We start from the raw sequence: 11,202 nt of genomic DNA on the forward strand, positions 1-11,202 counted from the left end.
AATTCTGCATGCTGCAGTCCATGGGGTCGCAAAGAGTTGGACATGACTAAGTGACTGAACTGAACTGGGTTATTATAAAACGGGTCAGCGAATGGTCTGTAGCCAGTTTTTCTGTGATACCTAAGGCACGGTTGTTATGTCCAACAAGCTCCCAGAGCTGACTCTGAACTCAGCGTGTCACTCATTACTCTTAGAACTGCCAGCATTGTTGTGTCCTCTTCTTTTGCCTCTGTACTAGATTACTTACAACAAAACAGAACAAAATAACCCTTTAAACAAGAAGGTATCTGTGTTTTCCATTTTAAGTGCCCTCAGTCCATAGTTATTATGGGTTTTATACATGAATATCAATCAGCCCAATACTCATGAAATGCAATCCAATGCATTTAAATACACAAACGCGTTTTACAGATGGTACGCTATAATCAAAAAAGTAACAGTGGAAATTGAATTATCCAGGGTTTGGGTTCAGATGCAGAAGAGCTGAGTTCTTTAAAAGCAAGATCCACTTAGTTGAGAAGACTGTGGACTTATACGCAATAAAAGTTTTGAACCAACAGTTAAATAATATATGAAAAAAACTCCAGATCAGTTTAAGTAACTGGGTACAAAACAATGTTTGCAAATAGGGCTGTTGAGAGATAAAGTGGACTTCTCCATTCACGAATTCATGGGAATTGTGATCCTCCTTCCAAAAGGCATTTCTTTAGTAAATTAGCCATAAGGCCGGAGAGTGTAGTTAGAGAGAGGGAGATAGAGAGATGTCCTCTATTCTTATTTTAAAGCCCTTCCTCTAGAAAATATGTTGCTAAACAACGTTTATTAATTTGTATAATAACTATCTGGAGACGGAAATGGCAACCCACTCCAGTATTCTTACCTAGGAAATCCCATGCCCAGAGGAGTCCATGGCATCAAAAAAGAGTCAGACATGGCAGCAAATAAACCACCAGAACCATCATAATAACTATCATAAAGCTTCTACTTTTTATGTGCTGAAGACACAACTGTATGTTAAATATAACTCCTATCATCAAGGATTTTATGGTATAATAAGACAAAAAGAGATAAGTGGAGTGCTAAGGCAGGAGGAGCACTGCTTACTATAATAGGGTACTATAAGCAGACAACTGAAGAACAGCCCATCAGTTAGTAAGATCCATCAACTGCAAGTATCAGAAAAATCGGGCTTATGGTGATTTTAACACATAGCAAGAAGAGTGGAGGTAAGCAGCACCTTATAGCTCTACCTCAAGCCTTGCTTTTCACTAAATGACCACACCTGACTGCAGCTTGAAGAGCCAACTGGTAGCCTATCAAGTGGCCTGGTGTAGAACTCTGCCCACAGAGGCACGTCTACGGGATTAGAGCTGGTCAGCCCAACGAGTCTCACCACGCTGGAGATGTTTAATATGACCCATGCAAAGGAAGGCTTCCCAGGTGGCTCAGTGGGTAAAGAATCTGCCTGCAATGCAGGAGACACAGGAGTTGTGAATTTGATCCCTGGGTCGGGAAGATCCCCTGGAGGAGGAGATGGCAACACAGTCCAGTATTCTTGCCTGGAGAATCCCATAGACAAAGGTGCCTGACATGGGGTCACAAAGAGTCAGACATGACTGAAGTGACTGAGCACAGACACATGCTTGTAAAGGGAACCAGCAGACCATAGAGTGGTAAAGTTCTAGGAGGAAAAGTAGTGATATAAAATTTTTGATCGGTATAGAAGAACCTGTGTTGCATTCTTAAGTGGGTCATGATGCCATTTATTTATTACGACAAATGATGAACAAATTTTGTTTTTGTGTCAATATTTATATAAGTCTTGGAACTAAATCCTTGCCAACCATTAGGTGAAATGATGATGATGAAAAACAATGAGATGCCTATTTTTAAATGTTCCAAATTCAGTTAGGGAATATGGAAGTAAAATCTTGAAGATTGGTGTTCAAACTGAAAAGCTATGACCCAAGAAACAATGCAGGGAAGCTGATAAGTGGAACACTCATCAACAGCACACTAACAGTGGAAACCAAAGCAAGCTTTATTCAGTGTGAGAAGGTCACATGTGGCAAAGTTTCAAGTGGTGAAGAAGGGCAGAAAGGCATCAGGACTCTGCAATGCATAGCAATCTGTTTCTGCAGGATTTCCAGGTATCCACCAGCTGCCATCCTTCTTCCCATACTTCTCCGTGAGTGACTGTCCTCACTCAAGGTTTTCAAGACTTTAGTTATCAGCGTATCACCTTAATAAGTGTTTCCCTGTGTGCTGCCACCAGGATAATTACTTACTATTGCTTTGAAAATCAACTCATCTTTAAAATTTTAGATTTATACTAAGGAATTACACCCCTAAAGTATATGATGTGATGTGTTAATTCTTCTTTTCCTAATATATAACAAAACTTTTAAAAGTGCCCTATTGTGCCAATTAAGCACATTCAAATCCCAGCTCCAACCAGCTTCAGGGCCCTTAATCCAAGTCATTGAAACTTCTAAGCTTGTTTCCTCCTCCAGAAAAAATGGGAGTAATGATCCCAATTCCTAGAGTTCTGAGCTACACAAGTCAGGTATCTAGTATAATGCCCAGTATTCAGCAAATATTTAATATAAGCAATCAATTATACAACTCATACTATGCATAGAATAAAAGTTAAAACCACTTGCTGGGGACCAGATAGCAAATAGCTAACCCAGTAAAATCAGCAGAATGTGAATGAAACTCAAGCAAAGAGAGAATGGAGGTCCTACCCAATTTCTTTCGGAACATGTGAGTTTTGAATCACTCATGGTGAAAAGTAAAATAACTAACACAAGGCCGGAAGTTTGGCAGTGATTTCAGTCTTCAACATAAGGCATCTGGGTTTGCTGAATGTGTGTGTTTGTGTGTGTGTGCACGTGTGTGTGCTGTTAGTTTAGTAATCCCCTGACTGAAAGTAATCCATCCCTTCACAGATTTGCACAGGTGGCTTCAACACCGACCTTCCTTTCTCTGTTTTCCTCAGAAATAACCTGGACTTCCTGGCTCTGCTCTCCTCTCCCTACATCACCAGAGACTGGACAAGCTTCCTCTGACTGAGAAGGCAGGAGAATCCACTGAACCAGAGTAATATCATTGTAATGGATCCACCAGTGCCAAGAGCTAGACCCACTAACTAACAAGATGGTGGACACCCGTGCCCCATCTCCCGGGTTGGGGGTGGCAGTGGTTAGACTCCACACACAGCCAGCCCTCTTTAGCTCACCACATCTTTCAGCTCCGGACCTTCTGAGATTCCAGTCAGCAGGCTCCTGTGTCTCATTCTACCCATGAAACCCCCGACGGCTGAGCCATGATGGTTTTTCCACGCCTCGCCCTGGGGTATGTCAGCACATAATGCCAAAGTATCTGAAATCTTCTGGATTCAATAAAATAGTTGTGTTACTAGGACCTCCTCACTCTGCTCCCCAGTGTCCAGTACTCTGGCTCCCCACACCCCACTGTCCCCAGAATTCACAATCCGGATAGATCCCATTAATAAAGTCATGCCTAGCTGTCTCCTGGTGGTCTGGAAACAATAAGATTGTATTTAATTCCCACTTGTGCCTGGTTTTATCTTCAGTAGAGCCATAGCCTTGCTACCTCCCACATTAGCATCCCTCTGAGGCCATAAAAGATGTGATGGAGGCCAAAGTCCTGCTTTCCCACAGGGGCTGAAATTGCCATATTTCTCAGAAAGCTGTATATTTTTATCCAGAACTGATTTAAAACACTCCAAAAAAGAACTTTTTTCAAAAAAAAGTATGATCAGAAAAGTAGAAGTCAGAACAACTAAATGTCCTTTACTTGGTAACTTAGTACTTCTTGGGAAAAAAAATATTGGGTGGGAAAAGAAAAAAAAAAAAAAAATCTCCGGGCCTCAGAAGACAGCAGCATGAAAGGAATACATTTTTTTTCCAGAGATGTTAGAAGACAGTGAACGCAAGTCTTCCAGCTGATCTTCTGACAAAGAAGCTCAGCACATCAGTCAGCCACTTAAGACTTGAAGGCCTGCCAAGCACTGCTTGTGATCAGACAAGGAAAACAGCATCAGGCTGAAGAGCTTCAGTTCTGGAATCAAGTAGATTCAGAGATCATTTTTCTGGGTTCTTATGGTGAGTGGTCCACCTGGCTCTCCCACATACTAACTATATGACTTGGAATAAATAATATCTTAAATCTCAGTCTCTTTCTCTGTAAAATGAGGCTAATTACATCTGCTGGCTTGCAGTGAATTTAAATACGGTAATATTGTATGAATAATAGGGTAGGGCAACAAACACTTGTAAGTGCCCACTTATGTGGCACTTATGTGGATGAGTGAGTGCCATCTAAGGAGCACTTGAGCTTCCCAGGTGGTTCAGTGGTAAAGAATCTGCCTACAAATGCTGGAGACAGAGATTTGATCCCTGGGTGGGAGACCCCCTGAAGAAGGAACTGGTAACCGACTCTAGTATTCCTGCCTGGGAAATCCCATTGACAGAGAACTTCCTGGCAGGTTACAGTCCATGGGGTCATGAAAGCATTGGACAGGACTGAGCCACTAAGCAACAAGAAGGATCACTTAAAAATGAATGGGTGATTGAAAAGGAAATGGGCACTGCCTTCAAATAGCACACAACCTAATGAAGAAGAAAAAGGGCAAACTGATTACAATATAACACAATACCTACCCTAACTGAGGTTGGATAGACTGTTCCAGGGACAGAGAACAAGGACATTGTCCTGGAAGAGCCAGAACACAGACACTGGCTGTCTGATCCCAAGCCTTCTGTTCTTCATCATCACGTCCAGTGGTGGCAAAATACCATGATCATCAGTCTAGCTCCAACCTTATGACGTGAGAAGATTCAGTTGGCCACTTTCTGTAACCCTGGTGGACCCACTGAAACCAGCAAACCTCCCCCCCTCCCACCCCATGCCTATCAGAAAATAGATTCTCCCTCAAAGGACTTTGGCCACTTCATTTATTTTCTCTAGGACCTTTGAGTCCACCCTACATCACCCAGTCGTTCAGCTGTGCACAAAGTCTTCCATCAGAATCTTCTCATAAGGATGGAAATGTCAACATCAATTTCCTGGAAAAGAAACAAAAATGGATTTTTTTTTCCCTTAAATGGTCTTGATAGCAAAATTTATGAGAGTAGAAATACATCCTGAGGGATTGGATGAAAGGCTCATTGAAAGAGTCATTTTCATCTGGACCAGGGAAAGCCCTAGAGAGGAAACTGCCCTGAGACCCAGAGGGCAGACTATATGTTGGAATTTTTCTTTGTTTCTAACAGCTACAGTTGGTTTTTTTGTTTATTTGCAAAGTGCTGGTTGTGTCTCAGGGGTAGTGAGTTGGCAAAGCATTTTACATGGGAAAACCAAAAAAGTCAGTGTCACAGATAGAGGTTGGCATGTCCCACTGCAGATAGCTCAGTGAAAAGTGAGGTGTGTCCAGGGGCCAAGGACATTTGGAGAGACCCTGTACCCTGCTAAGCTGTCTAGAGCTTCCATCTACAAGGACTGCTAAAATCTAATGGGAATATGTCTGAAAGCATGGCCCACTGCACCTCAGATCATCACCTAGACTCACTGCAGGAATGGTCAAAAAGTAAGCTGGTTCCTCTGCCCCAGAAGAGACAAGGCTCTGAAGTAAACGTTAGAAACAGTTCTCTCCCATCCTGGCCCTGTGCCCACAAATGAGCTTTGAGGAGAATTTAAAGATGGTCAGCCTGAAGGGTGCCAAGTCTCTATCCCGCCCCCATCCAGTTGGTCCAGAAGCACAGACCACTCTCCCCCGAGTATCCTGATGAAGAGACTGAGTGCACCACGGGGACAGTTCAGGTGATCCCTCAGGTCTTTAAACTGCAGGGATAGCCACAGTGGTGGGGCCCCAGGGCCCACTGATCACCGGAGCCCTGCACCTCAGCGGGCCGTGTGTGGGAGGCTGGTCAGGGCTGCAGCTGAGTGACAGCTCCAAGGATGCAGCAAGGCAAGCCCCAGTCAAAAGCAGGTGATGACTCCGGCTCCGGACTTTTGAGGAAGGGCTCCAGGGCAGCCATTTGGTTGGAAGAGGACTAGAAAAGCTGAGTGTGTAAGCACTTGACCCAAGACTGAGAAAACAGCAGTCACCCACATCCAAAAGTATAAGGGCTGTGGAGATTTGGGAGGATAGCTAGAGCCTCTCGAATCACACACTGCAAGCCACCCGGACACGCAGAATGGAGAAATTTCCTGGAAGAGACCCAAAGGTCGCTGCACTAAGGTCCCAAGCAGAATTAGAAACCAGGGTTCACAGTAGGGGGACAGGATCAGGCTGCCAAAGTCAGCTGCAAGATGTCCTGTCCAGCAGGCTGGAGGCAGAGGAATAGGAGTGAGCCAGGCCTGGGATCTGGGGCCCTTTGCTGCTGTGCTGCAATGCTTGCTCAAGCAACAAAATACAGAGAAACTATATGGGACTAAAAACCATTGTGTGCCTGTGCGGTTAGGGGCTTCCCCGATGGCTCAGTGGGTAAAGAACCCACCTATAATGCAGGAAACACAGGAGATGCCGGGTTCAGTTCCTGGGTTGGGAAGATCCCCTGGAGGAGGGCATGGCAACCCACTCCAATATTCTTGCCTGGGGAATCCCATGGACAGAGGAGCCTGGCGGGCTACAGCCCAAAGGGTCACAAAGAGTCGGACATGCTTGAGTGTCTAAGCACCCACAGACGCACACATGTGCAGCTGGAGCAAATTCTGGACAAAAGATACGAAGAGACCAAAAACCCAACTGCCACTTCTGAGGAGCCTGGAGTAAAATCAGGGTGTGGGAAGTAAAAACAGGGTACTTGGGCATGCCCACTGCACACCACACCACCAAAGGGGTAGGCAAATCACCTAAGCCACCCCACTGGCCTGGACGGGCCCCTACCCTCGCCCCATATAAGGACAAGCTTGGAAAGCAAGCAAGCAAGGGAAGGTGGTGCTTTTTTTCCCTCATTCCTCCTGCTGTAGTAGGAGCCCCAGTAAAGCTTCACCTGAATTTCTTATGTGGCATCTGATCAATTTCTACTGATTAAGGAAGCCAGGAACCCTGGTCTGTAACAGGAGGGCCTGTGGTAACACCCCCATCCAGACAATTCAGGAACCCAGTGGTCAGCAAATGGACAAGCATCCTGGGTGAGGGGGCAGTGAGGATGTCTGGATGGGGTGTGGAGGTGGGGGTGGGGTGGCCTGACCCTGTGGAGAGGCAGTGCTGGGCTCTGCTTAATTGTTTCCTGCCTCCAGCCCACACTGGTCTGGGAAGGAGGCAGGGCCCCGCTGCAGGTGGGAAAGCTGTGCATGTGGCCAGCTGTGGCTGTGACAGAGCTGGAGGAGGCTGAGTCAGGGGAAACGCCAGGGAAGGTTGGGGAGGGGGGTTGGGAACCTGCTGAAAAGAATCTGTGAATGTTCTGGGGAAGGAGACAGAGCTCACTCCGTGTGCAGCAGGAACTTCCTTCCTTCTTTCTTTCTATTCCTTCCTCTCTCTTCCCTTGAAGGCAAGCAGCCAGAGGCAGGATGAGCTGTCTCAAGGAAGAAGAAATAAAAGCAGCTTTTAAATGACTGGAGGTCACATCCTGTGTGAAACAACAACAAGAAAAGAGAACACAACACTACCTCTCCTGCAGAGACCGGGCTGCAGTCATCTCTGGCCAAAGGAGTAGCCGGAAGACTTGAGGACGTCTTTATAGCCTTGGGCTGAATTGTGACACCGCAAATCTCCCTTCCTCACTTCTTTTTTTTTAATTAAAAAAGTTTTTAATTGGAGGATAATTGCTTTACAATGTTGTGTGTGTTTGCCGTGCAACAATGTGACTCAGCCATAGGTATACAAATATCCCCTCCGTCTTGAGCCTCCCTCCCACCCTACCCCCCATATCCCACCCTTCTAAGTCATCGCAGAGCACCAAGCTCAGCAGCTTCCCCCTAGCTATCTATTTTACACATGTGTGTGCTTAGTCGCTCAGTCGTGTGACCCCATGGACTGTATTCCACCAGGCTCGTCTGTTCATGGGGATTTTCCAGGCAAGAATACTGGAGTGGGTTGCCGTGCCTTTGATCTTCCCAACCCAGGGATCAAACCCAGATCTGCCTTGCAGGCGGATTTTTTACCACCCGAGCCACCAGGGAAGCCTATTTTACACATGGTGATATATATATATTTCAATGCTACTTTCTCAATTTGTCCCACCCTCTCCTTCCCCCACTGTGTCCATAACTCCATTCTCTCCATCTGAGTCTACCATCTTTCTAGATTCCATATATATGAGTTAATATATAATATTTGTTTTTCTCTTTCTGACTTACTTCACTCTGTATGACTAGGTTCATCCACCTTACTGGAACTGACTCAGTTTTGCTCCTTTTTATGACTCTTCCCTGGTGGCTCAGTCAGTAAAGTGTCTGCCTATAATGCAGGAGACCTGGGTTCAGTCCCTGGGTTGGGAAGATCTCCTCAAGAAGGCAATGGCAACCCACTCCAGTATTCTTGCCTGGAAAATCCCATGGATGGAGGAGCCTGGTAGGCTACAGTCCATGGGGTTGCAAAGAGTCGGACACAACTGAACGACTTCACTTCACTTCACTTCTTCATGGCTGCTTTCTTCACTTCTTTAAAGAAGCTGCTAACCACGTCCACATCACCCCATGATCCTTTCACTTTGGATGTTTCTGCAAGGTCTTCCTTTCCCATGAGCTGAGTATGGCAGCCATAACCCAATAGAACATGTCTGGGGCTCTGTTATCCTTGACTTATGCTCCTACACATTTGGCCTAGAGAGTAAGGAAGGAGACCCTCCCACCACTACCGCCGCAGTCACAATCAGACAGGCCCTGAGCAAAGCTATCACAGCTCCCCTTTCCCAACACAGCTAAAAATTGACTAATGACCTGAGAAATAGTCATCCCTTTTTTTTATTTTCAGATGAAAGGTACCTGTCTTCAAGGTGTACATCTTCTGAAGCCTGCCCTTTTCCATCCAGTCTTCAACCTGATGGCAACTATTTGTTAAACACAGGGAGGCAGGAGGCCATGAAGGCAGAGCACATGACTGTCAGTGTTTTGATGCAGGAGTAAGCCTCCCCTAAGAATCTTAGAAAAAAAGAGATAAGATTTTACAAGAGATCTCCAAGAGATGAAATGTAAAATCAGTATCTGGAAAAACAGGCCCAGTCACTTTAAAGCATCAGAACGGCTCCTTGAATATGGCAGACATTTGCAGTGTTGAGTGGGAAAAAAGTAGGGCTAGTCCACCATCCACAGGACCATGGCAAGGCCCGGCCGGCACATCCGGGGAGCCAGGGACCTGAGTTGCTGTGTTGGCTCACGTGGGCCAATGAAGAGCAGAGAGAGCCGCATGAACAGAGGAGTACCAGGCTAGCTGGAGCTCAGGGCATGAAGCAGGAGTTCTTTGACTCACCGAGCAATCTCTGAGGAAAATCAGGATCCACAGAGGCAGAGCTCACCAGCTGAGGGTCAAGAGTACGTTTGAGCCCCCTCAGCACTACTGGTTCTTATAAATTGCCTTAATTACTTAATTCCCAAGTAATTTTGGTTACTGCAAGTCTGCCCTTGAGGGATTGGGTCAGTTGGAAATCTCAGTGCTATGGTAAATTCAATCAACATTTACCGAGTGAACAAATGAGTAAAATTAGACTTCTGTAACTGCAAGATTAAAGATTTCAGTCTGAGCCATAGGCAATCCCTGGTGGCAACACCTCCCTGTGAGCAATTTGGGAGATACCCTGCTGGTCTTTCATGGGCTATGAACCACCTGCCATTGCTCCTTGGTCAAACACGCAACTAACATGTTACTAACACAGACAGAAACAAATAAAACCAGCTCTTTGACCAGGAAGGAAAACACTGATACATCAGAGAAAGCAACAAATGACTACTAGATCATGTGATTTACGTGCAGGAAGGAAGGAATGACTAAGAAGGGACTTATGGAAGAGATGTGCATGAGTTGGCTCTAGATAGGGATTGAAATATGTGGGACCTGCAAAGAAGGTGGGAACATTTAGAGCAGAAAGTTTCGGTGTTGAAGTCTTGGATGTGATGTCAGAGACTTCAGAATCCTGGCCAAATCCTTCGGTGTCAAACTCCAGGCTGCTGCAGGTTCATGCAAGGGAAGCAGACCTAAGAAGACTGAGCTGGTAAGAGTACATAGGCTGAGTTACAGAGGAGAAAGACTGAAAGTAAGGGAAGAGTTAACACATGAGTGCAAGAATACATGGAAAAGGCTTATGAAGTCTATTTTTTTAGAATTTTGTCCCTTCCTTTAACTCTCTACATTTTTCTTCCTATCTTCTATTATGTCAACTCAGCCCACTTTATTTTGCTGACTTCTGCTCTACCTACATTATCTCATTTAACTCTCCCAACAAATGTAAGGTATATATTCTTTTCCCCAGTGTGTAGATGAAGATCAAAGAGGCTGCTTACAAGTTCAGTAACTTGCCTAAGGTCACACAGCTGACTAGCAAATAGTAGGTCAGAGGCAGAGCCCTGAATCCAAGCTCAGGTCTGCCTGAGCTGAAGGCCAAACATTCTTTGTGTGTTTCAACAGTTTTCCAGCTATTTAGAGACATTAGATAATATAATTTCTTAGCAGAGGCTTTAAAAGTCAAGTTCTATATTTGGCATCTAGCTTTTTTTGTATGCTTTTATAACTACATCACATTTAGTCCAGGAAGACTTGGCTCTCAGCAAGCATTAATTAAGCATTAGGTAAGTGAAATTCTCAAATATATTCAATTCTCATTAATATTAACAGGATCAGCATTAATTAACCCAGTAAATCACATAGGGTTTATGGCTTAAGCCAGATGAAAGTTTATTACTTCCTCACAGTAATGAAGTCCAAGAATAAGCAGTTCTACCCTGGTGACTCAGTGGTAAAAGAATCTACCTGCCAGTGCAGGAGACACAGGAGACTCAGGTTCGATCCCTGGATCAGGAAGATCCCTTGGAGGATGGCATGACAACCCACGCCAGTATTTTTGCTCCTCTCCCATGGTCAGAGGAGCCTGGTGGACTACAGTCCATGGGGTCACAAAGACTCGGACACAACTTAGGAACATAACAACAGCAGTAACAGTGGCACCATAGGGCCATCAAGGCTCCACACTCCTATCTCCCTGCTCCAACATTCTTAACCCAGGAGCTTCCATCTTC

This window comes from Bison bison, unplaced genomic scaffold (genome assembly GCF_000754665.1).
Source record: "Bison bison bison isolate TAMUID 2011002044 unplaced genomic scaffold, Bison_UMD1.0 scf7180017864491, whole genome shotgun sequence".
Taxonomy (NCBI): Eukaryota; Metazoa; Chordata; class Mammalia; order Artiodactyla; family Bovidae; genus Bison; species Bison bison.